The sequence below is a fragment of the Amphiprion ocellaris genome, chromosome 11, assembly GCF_022539595.1.
Source record: "Amphiprion ocellaris isolate individual 3 ecotype Okinawa chromosome 11, ASM2253959v1, whole genome shotgun sequence".
Classification (NCBI taxonomy): Eukaryota; Metazoa; Chordata; class Actinopteri; family Pomacentridae; genus Amphiprion; species Amphiprion ocellaris.
In genome coordinates this window covers 3,400,517-3,414,719 of record NC_072776.1, presented here as the reverse complement: position 1 = coordinate 3,414,719, position 14,203 = coordinate 3,400,517, and the positions used below count along the sequence as shown (strand labels likewise).

General features: G+C 40.8%; 1 protein-coding gene across 12 annotated transcripts in view; it reads left to right on the top strand.

Moving 5' to 3' along the window:
• The window catches only part of nalcn (sodium leak channel, non-selective), an 88,411-nt gene that overhangs the window by 54,668 nt on the left and 19,540 nt on the right, over positions 1–14,203 (top strand). The window lies entirely within an intron of this gene.

The following is a 14,203-nucleotide window of genomic DNA, read 5'->3' as shown; positions in this document are numbered from 1 at the left end:
ACTGTAGCCTGTTGATCAAAATATCAGTGATCCACCCTGGTTGATGCATTTTGTGCCAAGGTGGTCTCTTGTGTTAGCATGATAAGGTGCTGTTTGTCAACGAGTCTCTAATGGAAGTGGAAATTTTCTGATTTTCTGAGTTGTTCCTCTGGAGCTCGTGGAAGTTATTTTCAGTAGTTTGTTCTTTGCTCTTTTCTTGTCCTTAAACAAGATGCTGAAATGCAAAAGCAACCGCAAGGAAATTCAGCAGATTTTAAGCAGGGAACAAAGTCAAAATTATGAACTCAAGAGTCTCATCTGAGGGCAGGAATTGTTTCAATATGTCTGACCTTAGATGGGTGGTGGTTGTAATTCAAGTAGCTGTTGGTAACCTGCTCAGTTTCCTGTATTTCTGGCTTTAATGCGCATGCCGACTGCTGCTTCTAATCAACCATTGCACTGTTCACACAGAGAAGTGCCATCAGGATGAACACTTACAACTCCCTTCTGATTGTGCTTAACAGCTTTAGTAAAACAATACTACATTCAGTTTTCTTTTTGCTTGTGCATTGTTATTGAATTTGAAATGTTACGATAACTGTAATTGGTGTAATTGCATCTTTATTAATCACAATACAATAGAGTACCACTTTGATATTAAGGCCAGTAAGTGCTTCAGCTCAAAACCTCTGATTTCTGGGATATTTTAACCAGAATAGCAGCTGCAGAAGAGCCAAATGTGGAAGTACAGAATACAATACATTTAAAACTGACATTTTCCCTCCCTGTGATCTGAACTGATTTTGTCTGGCGCTTTGCTTTGCTGCTTGTTTTTCTTGTGCACTTTCTGTCGCTACCCTGGGAAGAGTGACAGGGTTGAATTATATTCCCCCATGCGGGCAGGGCTCAGAGTAATTTCTTCATCCTCACCTTTTTTTGGGGGTTCTGCTCTAAATGCTTGAGTAAGTGGCCAAATAACTTAAAAAAAAAAAAGAAGCCAATCCCTGTTGTGTGAAAAAGCTGGTACTTAAACACAAATATATGGGCCTCGGTGCTAGTCACCGCTCAACGGGTGAACTTTAATAAGCGGCGCCTGTCATCAAATGCAAAGTAAGTGCAGTTGCAGACGCATTTCTATAAGGGAACTGCAGAGAAATGCTAATAGTTCAGTCAGTCGATGTGTCTGTTTTTTTATCCATACAATACCTTCATATAAATTAATTAGTCTGGAAGTTCCTAGACTTGAATAGTGTCGTGCGTGCTCATATAAACACTGTGTGCCCTCAAAGCTGGCTGGCAGGTCTCTTCTTGCCTAGACAGGTTATTTCCCACCCACAGCTGAGTGATTAGGTGCAGTGACTGTAAAATTGCCTATTTTACAGGTGCTTCAATCATGGATACAGGGCTGACTATAAATAAACCGTAGATGGTAATCGCCCTCCCACAAGAGAAGGCTTCTGCAAACATTTGGCAAAAAGCCCCGTGATATGTCCAACCTATCTGTAAGAAATACATGTGGGTCGTGAGGGATGAGAAACCAATTACAGTGAACGTGATGAATCATTTTTGCCCGCTGCTTGATGAATGACTTCATTGACTCACTAATGCTTGTTATTTATCATTAATGTGACTTGTGTTCATGGCGAGCTCTTTAAAAAAAGAAACAAATGACCATACGGAGAAAATAATAATAAAAAATATAGATATATTTCTTTTGAGTTGTTTTGTTCGAGTGAGTGTTATGACGATGGGATGGATATCAATCAATATTTAGAGTGAGAGTGTGACACAAAGCCCATGTGTGTTTTCTCTTCCCTGGGACATTTTTTAATCCTTTCTTCTTCGCAGTTGGCTGAGCGCACAGACAGTTGCTGTGTTCAAATTAACTGGAAATAATGAAACAACAAATTGAAGCAGAATAAACTATTCAAAGAGTCGGTTCATGCAAATCATAGAATTTCGTCTTGTATATTATTTGAATGCATTATTTTACATCAAATAGAGGAGTGTGGTGTGTTTTAGATGGAAGAGGTCTACACAGGTTTACAAAATAGGGGACATTGTGTGCAGTTACATTGTTGGTGATGTAATTAGTGCCATGTATTGCTAATATGCTAACTGAATTTGCAATTGCTGAGTGGAAAACTATGTTTTAAAAAGGTGGTTGGTGATGTATTGTCTCAGCATATCATTCCACTCCCCCACCGTTGAGCTACACGTGTCAGAAATATCGGTTGGAAAACCTGTCAGACATGTCAGCTCCCTTTAGAAGCCATTGTGTTTTGCTGCCACCCATGAAAAACACCAAACATGCAGGACGTGTCTGGTTGCAGGTGGGCTCGCGGTATCTTTATGTGTGTTTTTGATGTGTACGTGTCACACTGAAGTGAAACTTCACCTGTGCAATCAAGCTTTGATAAGGCTCACCTTTACAGTATACTAATGCATGATGCTAAATGTAATATAGTGAGCCATTCTTCAGTTTTTGTTCCATATATGCTGCCAGTGCCACATTCTATGTACTATTAAGAAGAAAGAAGAAGAAGCCTTTATTTGTCACAAATACATTTTTACTGCACTGTGTAATGTTGTTTTCACATATCCCAGTTGGGGTCAGAGCACAGGGTCGGCCATTCCCCTGGAACAGGAATGGTTCAGGGCTTTGCTCAAGGGGCCAACAGTGGCCACATCGGGGTTTGATCCTCTGACCTTCTGATCAGTAGCCCGTTGCAGCACCACTGCCACCCTATTATGCTCTTATGCACCACTTTCCAACATTAACATATAAAAAGAGTCATCTACATCCACTGGTCTTATTTATTTGGTGTGATTTAGCACAATGAAATAAGACATCCAAAGTACTTCACAGCTCTGCTAGCTGTTACCTCCAGAGAGAACTGGCTGTCTACCTTCCTCTCTTGATCCATTCCCTGCTGATATTAACAGTGTTGTTAAGTCGGCCAAAAATTTGACTGGCCCATCTTGGGAATTCATTTGACATTCAAGCATAATAGGTCAGCGGCTTCCTGTTTTAAACAGTCCTCTGAGTGTGCTGCTGCAGCATTGGTAGATGAATACAGACAGGGAAATACCTTTGAGTCATACAAGGTAGTGCACACCTTAGAGGCCAAACAGTCTGTTTTTTTGGTACGTGAATCACCTTGTGACTCAGAGCTGAGAATAGACCTAATGTTGTTAACGCCTCTATGAAAGTATAGCAACTGTGACAGACTGCAACGTAAACATACAATTTGTGGAGGTCCTGCGAGGCCGTAATTTAACAGCTTTTACTTTGGGTTTCAGCATAATGAAATTAGTGGCAGCCCTTCTCAAACTCCCACCCATTCACTAACATTTGCTCCATTATTGCTTATATCTGTGCTCAGTGGAGCGTTAATGAAGCAAATCAGTATGGATGGAGTTGCCAGGCAACACTTTTTGGTCATGTCACCCCGTGCACATTGTATAAGCTGCCGCTCCTTAACCGTCCCCATGGACGGCTGTGGGTGTGTGAGGCGGCAGGACCACTGTGTCTGCCCATTCTGCTGATTTGATAATGACATCATCAATAAGGCATGTAGGTAAAACTATCTGTCATCATTTGTGTGTTGATTGCAGCTGGGCCTTTCAGGAGAATGACTTGCATCTGTCAACCCCGACAGACCATTTGTCTTGATTTGCTTTTTTCTCCTGACAGTCAAAGCTTGAAACGTCAGAGGGAGCAGGAGGGTTTGTGAACAGTGGGCGCTGTGATCAAGCAGATCAGCCTGGCTCTGCTGGAATATCTGCTTGCTTTAATGTTGCACGAGCTGTTTGCAAGTGAAACTGGCGCAAATCAGCGCACAGAGTCCGAGAACAAGAATTTAGATGTTTTTTGCTTTAGACACATAAATCAACAAACACATGCACTGTATGTACACATAAAGAACCATCATTAATAATTAGAGAAGCGAGAGTAAGCAGGGCTGCAACTAATGAGCAACTAGTTTATTCTTTCATACTGATGAGCCAGGAGCACTGAAGAAGCATGGATTACTTAATGCACACACACACACACACACACACACACACACACACACACACACACACACACACACACACACACACACACACACACACAACCGTACGTGCATGTACGTGAGTGCATTTTCCACTCATCAGTGTTGATTAGGATAATGCATTTATTGCATGAAAATGAGGTTTGCTAGAAATTTTTAATGAAATGAAGCCTGGGACAGCAGAAAGGTAGACAGCAGAGGAAAACAGAAGTGAAGGGAGGAAGTAGACCAGCCGCCCTGCACAGATACAAACACACACATCAGCCTCCCAGGTGTGTTTCTGTCCATAGTTAATGTGAAATTAACATTCAGCTCCACACGAAATGTTATTTTAGTCCTCTTTTTGAACCAGACTAATCATGAGGTTAATTTGCATTGCACAATCTTATCACCGTTTCAGTGCAAACTTGAACATTGTCTCTGATTTACACATACAGTTCTTATGACGGATTCACAGCAGCCGCAGTGGCTGTCATCATGCTGATGTTTAAACCTGGGACAGCATCAATCTTCAAACTCAGCCTTCATTTTGATCTCAACTCCACACCTGTAAGGTTTCTTGACTGCATCTTGCATGGTTGTGACGCTATCGCTATTCAAAAATATACAGACAAACAAACCTTCCATCTCATTCAAAACCACCTTCTGCTCCTTACAAACCAGGTGTTTCCAGGTCAACATTTGCCATTGTAAATGCTGAAAGGTGCAAACAATCCCAGCTATGCCTCATTTTATTGTGATGCCCCATTGGATTCATTCTCAAATGCAACAAGGCTTTCAAATGTAAACGTTGTCTGTGCAAAATAAGGAAACAACTTCAACTTAAGGAAAAAATGCCATATTTATGCCTCTTTTTTTTACTGTCTCAAACAACAGTTCACACTCTCCCTCCCTCCCTTCATGAGTCAGTAAATTCCGGTGAAATCCAGGCATTATTTTATCAGTTTTCATGATAGGCAAAAAAACAATAATGATATTGACCGATATTACATTTTTATGCCAATATCGGGGCGATAATATCGGCCCACTAATATTATCGCCCCAATCACTAATTGCAGGACATTTTTACTCTCTCCATTGCCCTTTTTTTTTTCCAAGAATAAATGCAAGGAATGCTTTTTACTCTTTTCCTTTTTACGTGCAGTGCAACATTAGTTGACCATCGCTAAAATGTCGACATGCCATCTTTTACAATCAGAGGAAAACGTATCTGTTGTGGTGTTGTTGGACGTTATTGCTCTACCTACGTCTACGCTGTCACAAGTCGGTGGGCTTTGTCGTGGGAGAGACTGATGGCCCAACGCCATCCAACAAATCATTCCCGTCCGATGCAGGACCAGAGGGAGATGCAGGAGAAGGGGAAAATGTTTATCGTGTGCCTGTAGTTATCAGCCAAATAGGAAAAGGTGTTTACCCCTAAGGGCAACGATGATGATGATGATAATGTGTGTTTGCGTGTGTGCACAGAATGAATTGTCAGCGGTGATGAATTTTTGCATATTGTGCGCGTTTGTGTGAAAGCGGAAATGTCTGGCAATCAAACAGGTCCCCAGGCCAGGTGGATGAGTCATGAGGAACACGTCTGGGAAATTGTTAAAGAGGAGCAAGTAAAAGGCTAGAAAGAGCTAAAAGGATGGCTACCCTGCCTTCCTCTACTGTCTGTTTACATATGCAGGCAAAGCAACATTTGAGATCTTTCCATATTGAGCGCTCATTTTATCCTTTGACATGTTCTCTTCCTCTCTTTCGAAGTGTGCCAGAGTTTATGATGAAAGAGGAGAGGTGTAGCTGTGTGCTATACACAGGCAATGGATTAGAGATAGGTGTATTTTTTATCAGCCAGGGCTTGACTTATAAAGTGACAGAGGTTATATTTTGACTGATATGTTTTTGCAAATCTCGGTGTCAGCGTGTTTTTTTTTTTTCATTAGTGAGAACTAAGTTATAAAAAATGTCCCACATACTACATGTGTTGGTCAGAGTAGGTATCACCAGCTGGAAATGTAGTTTTTGCTGATCTGTTTGCTTTGTCAACTCGCAGCAGTGACATTAAAGTGTCTACAGGGTGTGGTCAGTACACTGTGATATTATATAGGTGTGATTAGATTCAACATTAAGTACTTGCCATTTTAACATATTTGATCAGAATGTGTTTTAAAAAATTACTGTTAGCAACCCCATCCAGTTCCTGGGCATTTTTTGCTCCTCTTTTCGCAACATAGGCTCATTTTTCACTGCAATATTAAGTCCTGCACATCTGTTGACACAGCAGCTTTGTCTTACAGCCGTGACAAAATATGAATTTCTATCCTTACTTGAAACAGACAAAGTTATCTATCTAAACATGACTACAAATAGGGAGACTTCTAACATGTCTTATGTGTAGCATGACACAGTTATGTCATAAAGCCTAAAACAAACTGAGTTGATGAGAATTCAATTTCTTTGATCATATATTTTACAGTAATTTAGTTGATCAACATATACAGTATTTCTGTGCTATTTTTCAGGTGCCCACAGGTGTTCACAAAACTGGAAAAAAAAAATGACTGCATGTTGTGGAGTATGTAGATATTTGTACTTGTTACATTTTTAATTTGTTTGTTTAGTTGTCTCCTCTGTTCTGCTAAGTCCAGCCTGTAGTTCATATCACTGAATCTTTCTCATGTAACTGCTGATCACAGCTGAGTGAGGCATGGCTCCTTGGTTGCATGTATGTTTTTTACAGAATATGGTAGGTTCAAACGATTTGTTTATGACAGTCTTTTGACACGACAGATGTGAAATAACATGATTTTGATGAAGTGTCATGATTTTAAGTAGGGATGTCCCGGGATTGGGGCCAATTAAGACCTTTTCTAACAGACTGTATCGGCACGGACCTAAACCCAAATCCTTTCTTTTTTATGTTCACTACCACACAGTTGTCATAAGGGAAAGCACAATTTGTGGTAGGACACTAGCAATGCAAATTTTTAATACTTTTCTTTATAAATGCAGCATTATCAATCAAAAATTAATTATTTGATACACATCTATGCTGTACTGATGTTCCTGTTTTAGTCAATGGACACATGAAAGGTGCAGCTCTTTTACATATGCCACTGGGCTATGCGAGTACTGTACTAGTCGATCCCTAGTCTTTTGTCTCTGAAACATGATGGCCGGGGGTCATTAATCATTACAGTAAACTCTGTCATGGTTGTTCTTTACCAGCTAATCCCCCACAAAGCTCTCTGCTTGCCAGAACAGTTAAAGGCAACCGGGTACTACAGCTAGTCTACAATACTTGAAGTGTGTATTATGTAGAACATTTCTATCAGATTGGTGATCCTAAATGATAAATGACTCGGATCGGATCGAGTGCTGAAACACCCGGTCAGAACATACCTCATTTTAAGTGTAGATTTGGTTCATTTTTGCAGTGAAATCATGGTTAGTTAGAAAGTTGAAAATGTGATGATTTTTTTTGTTTTTACAATTTCTGGCTCAGATAAAGGTATCAATTTGGCAGTTTTCTAAAGAAACCATGTCTTACAGTGTTACCAGTGGGTTTGGGATTCAGAGTTGCCTTTTTATTTCTTTTTTTGACAAAATAATCCTAACTTAAAGGACGGCTCACTGCCTCAAGGTCTTCTTTATGCATACTTTGATCGTATCAATCAACTCTTATCCTCAAATTAGAGGAAGCCATCTCAGAAATGTTTTTTTATGCTATGTGTAATTGGCAGGAAGGAGAGATGCACCACTCAAAGCAGAACAACCTCCAAGAGTGGAATTCTGATTTAGAGAGGACACCCTCATCCAGATACCTTTCTTTGGCCTCATATGCTCTCAATAATCTGGCACTGTGTTCATGTGTGTACCCAGTACTCTCAGCGCTCAATGACCATCAGGAAAGTTTTCTGCTGCACACACTGGAGGATCATTGTTACAGTAAATATTAGATTTCCAGGTTATCTGACCATGAATTGAGTTGAAGGCTGCAGAATTGACTGTTGTGCTCCATATCTCATAACATCGAACCATATTGCCATTTAGCGCAAGGCCTACAAATGCAGAATTTGAATTAAGAACTGCTGTTCTTCAAGGATTAATGGGCAACCATACAAAAGGGTGCATGTGTGTTTATGCTGGTGTGTCTCTTTGTGCTGTAGAGGTCTATCTGGGCATCTGTTGTGATATGATAGATGATGATGGATGACTACTCTCTCAGATTCCCAAGATATTATCAGTTTAACAGACACGGTTGCGAGGGAGGGCTCACCACCAGATGTACATCCTTAAAGAAACGCTGTGGGGACTTGAACAGGCCCCAGACTGAGGGTGCGATGTGGCACAAATTAGATTGCTGTCCCGTGTGTGTCAGCCTTGTCAAAGTTGTTATGGAGAGAGCCGTAGCACTGACAGTGTGTGGTCGTCAGTTGAGTTGCATCTATCGTCTTGCTCCATATTTGTCAAATGAGCTAAGTATGATCTGGCATCGGCAGCGAGAGATCAAACAGGGGAAGAGGCAGGGAGATGGAGTGAGAATAGAGGTGGAGGAAGAGATGAACACATGGGAGGGGAGGGAAGGAAAGAGAACAGGAGGAGAGGGAACAGATATGTTTGTGTTGGGTTTAAATGAGGTTTAGGAGGCGTAGTCACTGTTCCACAGCTGTAACAGGAACAAGAAGTGTCAGTGTGGCAATAGTGACACAAGAAGGGCTTTAATGGTAACACTCCATTCTTCTCACAGAGTGTGTTTGTGCATCCTCGCTGCTCTCAGCTCTGCAGCCTCCATATTTCACCAGAAACTCAACATTGAATATATATTCTGTTCAGGAGAATTTAGTTTGATCAAAACAAAGTGATTGTATAATGGCTTCCCACCGAGGATTTCATTATTTATGAATTAAACTAAAAGCCTGTCCTCCATTTATGTGATTTAATGGACCAAGGACTTATTTGGGGGATTTAGCGGAGGAGAAGAAAGGCAACAAAGAAAGAGGGAGCAGAGAACAAAAGAGCATACCCTTTGGAGAATTCCAATACAATGTGTTCTTATCTTTTCAATGTCACTTTCAGTTTTCTATTGGAAGACACTCCAGGGTCTGTACCCCTGCCATGTTCTAAAACTAGCATCAACACACACAGTAGCACACGTAGATACAGTATTTACCCATCTATTCAGTTGTTTAGAAGAATGAGAAATTGTAAGTCTTCATTCTATTTATTTTTTGTCTATGATTTTGCATATTTGTTGTAATCACATTTTCCCCAGATTGTTGCTGTAGGTTATGTTAAAGATATTGGGTGGCAACGGAGGCAAAGATGCAGGCATGCAAAGAAGTGTTTCCCAGAATTCCTTAGTATGCCTTGGTTTCATTAGTGGCAGTTATGTTTAAGGTATGAACGTGAGCCTTAAAAATCGGGATGCCTCAACAACTCGAGACCTGAACCAAAACCACCGAGTTGAATGTAATACAGTTTTGGGTATTGAGATATGAGTATTAATGGCACCTGCAGTTGTTTTGGGCATCGGGGGCAGCTATTAGAAGTTTATGGGCTGTGTGACTTTACAGCAGCTCCACAGCACGGCTCATTACCCAGCTAATGTGAGGAGAGGGTGACCCTGCTAACTCGCTCTCAGCTCGCCCTCCCCCGGGTGTTGCAGCTAGATTGGCCCCTGGGCCTGGGGAAGACTGTGAAGGAATTTGGAGACCAAGTAGGCTAGTATGTGTCACAGGGCCCACACATGTTTAAAAATTTCTCCATCTTTATATGAGTCAACATCATGGATAAAATTGTAGCAAGAGCACAATTTCATAAAGAGGCAGAGCAGCACGGCACTTCTATTTATTCTCCCGCTGTGTGAATAACTACATGACAGCGACATACTGAGTGATGGATCACACAGCAAGTCAGGCCGTGTATTCATACTAGAATGTGCAGTCCATGATCACACGTGCACAGTTGTTGTCTGGTGGTGTTGGCAAATTGCGGGCACTCATGGCTGAACAGTTAATATGTAGTTGACTGTATGTACATACTCCCAGCGGCATTCAGCGGGTGTGTGTGGGCAGCAGTTATGTAGGCGGCTGTTCATCACTTCCCCATTGTTCCACTGGATACTCTCACAAATAGTCACACTGTGTGTTTGTGTGTTTCTGAGGCACTCTCACAGGACTGATCAGAGAGTTCAGAGGGATTGTATACACAAACGCCTGTTTGAGTCAATAGCCAGCGCTGGTGCTCTTTTGTTCTAAATTGCTGAAATGAGCAGGATGCTTCAGAGAAATTAAAGATTTTGAATGTTGTTGTACTCTTATCAGTTTGCTCGCTGAAATGGCGATAAAGTTGTTATGATTCAACGTTTTTCAAGCTCGACAGCAGATCTTGCCACATTGTTCCGTTTGCATAATCTGTTTGCATTCATGGTTTTATATACTGAGCAGATAAGAGTCCAGCCTGCACATGTCATTTTGCCAAGTGTAGTTGTTGTATCAGCATCTTGCGGCTTAGGAATAAAGAAGTCATGATAGCTTGTGTATGTAGTATGCCATGCATATTACATTAAAGTATTAACACTAGATAAAATTGTAAGTAGGATTGCAAATACAGGGCTTTACTTATTTGTCTGTCCCAGAGGAGCTTTATTCCCTTTTAAATGTGTTTACTCCCGCTGGTTTTCACTCCATGCTCTATCAAACTCTTCAGCCCCTTGGCTATTTTGATCCTGACCACTTTTATCTTCTCCCCATGCTCTCCCTGAACTATGACTATGACTGAGTTTGTTCTAATGCTAATGGTCAGTATTAGTTTTCCTCCTCTCTGCCATGGCCAGGAAAGCGGTGGAAATCCCGGATGGAAAGTTCCCTAGCTCAGCAGAGCCTGAAATTGGCTTGAATGGAGGGGGACGCTGTGGAAGTCACCTGAATGGGTTTCAAGGCAAAACACATTAGTCTTGGCTCCATTGTTACACCACCGTACACTAAATCTCATCAGTGGCAGTGAAGTAGTAGTTTTGATTTATCAACCATTCACTGTGACATAAAGAGAAAGTGAGCCACGTTTTCACTTACACACATGTGATATAGACATACAGGTGTGATGTACATATCACACATTTGTCACTCGGAAACACAACCTGTCCTTTACTCGGAACAATAGATGTTTTTGGCCACATGAGGCAGTAGATACAAGCTGTAAACATGACATTGGTTTATAACTTGTTGGACATCTACTGTAGCAGACAGAGAGCAACATTATATATATATTTTTTTATTATTTGTTAACGTGTAGAATCTAAATCCAGTATTCACTCGTCTTTTAGCTTTCTTAACTTTGGTTTCCACTACCATTAGGGAAATATGTGGCCCTTTTACCTGTTAAACACTCCACTGCCTTAACCTGCCAGTTAGCTAACTTTATGATGCATCATGGCCAGTTTCTTGACAGTTAAAAGAACTTTTTTGCATGATAAGAGAGTGAGGATTCACCAAATGCAGAAGCTGTACAATGTAAAACCAAAACGAAGAGCTGAAACATCTTGCAGTACCAGACACCTTGTAATTATAATAATAATACTTATATAGCACTTTTTTAAGACACTCAAAGACCCTTTACAAAGTAGGCAAAACATGAATAAAATAAAATGGAGAAAGGAGCATATAGAAAAGGGGATTAAGGGTTGTAGGCAGTGTTAAAAAGATGTGTCTTTATGGCTTTCTATGGATAAGGGACCTTATATATAGCTCATGTAATTTGGCAAATATTATTTTGATCAGTTGTTATAGAGCAAGCACGTACGATTTTTCCAAGAATATGCCCTGCAACATCCACGTAAAAATGTGACATGCCCTCTGTAGAGCTGATGTTTGATTTGTCTGCTCTGGGCTACTGTAGAAACACCACATTGCAGCATGGAGGGCTCAGTTCAACAGGACCTTCTGGCTATGAGGGCTCCTTCTAAGCTAATTAAACAGTAGTTACAGGTTATTACACAATATTAAAACAGTAATTAGGAATATTATATTTCATTTCTGCTGAATGATCCCTGTAAATAGTATGCATTGGTCCTTTAATACACAAATGTTGATTGTAGCCCCTTTAAAATGCAGCAACAGGAAGAAAATACAATACAAATAAATACACAGATTGTGTATCTGCAAAATACATGGTATCGTCATGCGTGCGCATTGATACAGGCACAGTTACATGTAAAAGCAATAATCATCAGAGAATGGATTTTACTTGGAATCACTGTGTTCCTGAGCTCTCCGTTGTCCATGTGTGCTTTATTGATTGACATATTGACCAGACTGAAGGCCCTCTGTGTTAGCTTGTACAGTTAATAGTGATCTATGGGAGCTTATTGGTGCACAGACTCACCAGGTGAACCTTTCACAGAGCGGCCTCACACAGACTCAGTAAATGAGGAAACTACACATTTGGCTCAACGATTCCTACACTGGCCTCTGGACTTGTTGTTCCCCAGACGAAGGAAGTTGAGATGGTCCATGGTACAGTGAACTCTGATTTGTTTTCCCAGGGTAAATTCAAATTAAATTTCGTGCACCCTTTGCTTATTCGTCTCCAAAGGGGCCCCAGATGCTGTATATAAATAAATAAACACACAAATTGAAGTATGCAAGTGTGTCCCTCTCAACCTACAATATTGTTTTTGTGAAGAAACATGTTTAAAGCAATGCTTTTTGAATGCCTGTTCATCCCATGGAAGCTCTTCTGTTCATGTTATGGAGGAAACTGAAAGGAATTGGATATCAGTGAGCGAAGCAGAAGCTGAAATTTTGAAACCTGTGCAGTCTTATATAAAGAAACATGAGTGGAAGCTGACGTTACTGGAAAAGAACAAATTCTGCGAGAGGCTGAGGGAGGCAGATGGATACAGAGAGTCACAAAGGACAATACTGTACATGGCACAGAAAGTTTCTGCTGTAACGGGATGCTGCTGCAGATAAAGGTGCAGGGCTTTGGTTAAAGTGTACATCTCACTGAGCTGGCCCAATTGATTAGGACCTTTGGGAGCTGTAGGGTCCATATTAATTCTGTACTGTATGTGTGTGTGTGCACGCATGCATGCTTGTGTGTGTGAATTTTTGTTTGTGTTTCGCTTCAGCATCCAAATATACAGCATACATTTGAGATGACTGCAGCACTTTCTGCAAGTTCCACCAAGAGAACTGCAGCAGTAGAAAGAAGCTCACACTTTTTTTATTCTTCACTGCTGCAACCAATGTAGTATAAAAAAGTGTTTTGTTTATTCTTTTAAGCCATATTATTTCCATCTTAGAATACATTTGTCTGTTTGTATTCATCAGTTAAGTTTTGTGCTTTTAGTTTTTGCTCATATCCTTCTGTCAGCTTATCTCTTTTACCTATTTTAGTCTCTTGTTTCTGCTTGTTTCCCCCCTATGTCTATCTTGGGACTCAGAATATAGACAGAAAGCCTAGGCAAGCAAATGCCAGTACATAATTCCGTCTTCACAGTATGCCACTCACCACTCACCCACTCAGAGTAACAAAGAAGCTCCCACATTTTAGTCTGCTTGAAAAAGAAAGTGGATAGACAGATTTCCATTCCCTTCTTTGTCAGGTCTCCCCTTCGCCTGGCTGTTATCCCTCAAAAAAAAAAAGAAAAAGAGGCTGTTCCAGTCATTTGGTCGCTCACTGTGAGACAAGTGCAGACAGAAATACACACGAACAGAACGGCGGGACGTTTTTATCGCTAGACAGACAAACGGCGTGACTGACAGAAACATTCTCGAGGCCCAGTCAGTATATTTCACAGCAGTTCTCTGAATGATAAACTACCACTCACCTTTGCTCCAAAAGCAGTTCACTCCCAGGCTTAATCTGCAATGCATCAGGGGTTATCTCCAGGCACCGAGACAGAGAATACCTGCAAGGGAATTTCAATCAGCCTCCCCCATATGTAATTAAATGGAAATAATTGGTTTCATTCCCTTTGTCATCTTTTTATTTCGCCAGGCCGTGCCACAGTGCTTAAGCCTGCACATTATTCTGTCGCTACCTTTTCTTTTTTTCTCCATTAACCACTCCAAAGTAATCTTTCTTTTTTCTTTTGTTGCCTTCTCCCTTCTTTTATTAAAAAAAGTAAGTGGGTCCTTATACTAAATGTGGTTGTCTGTTACTGTATGTAT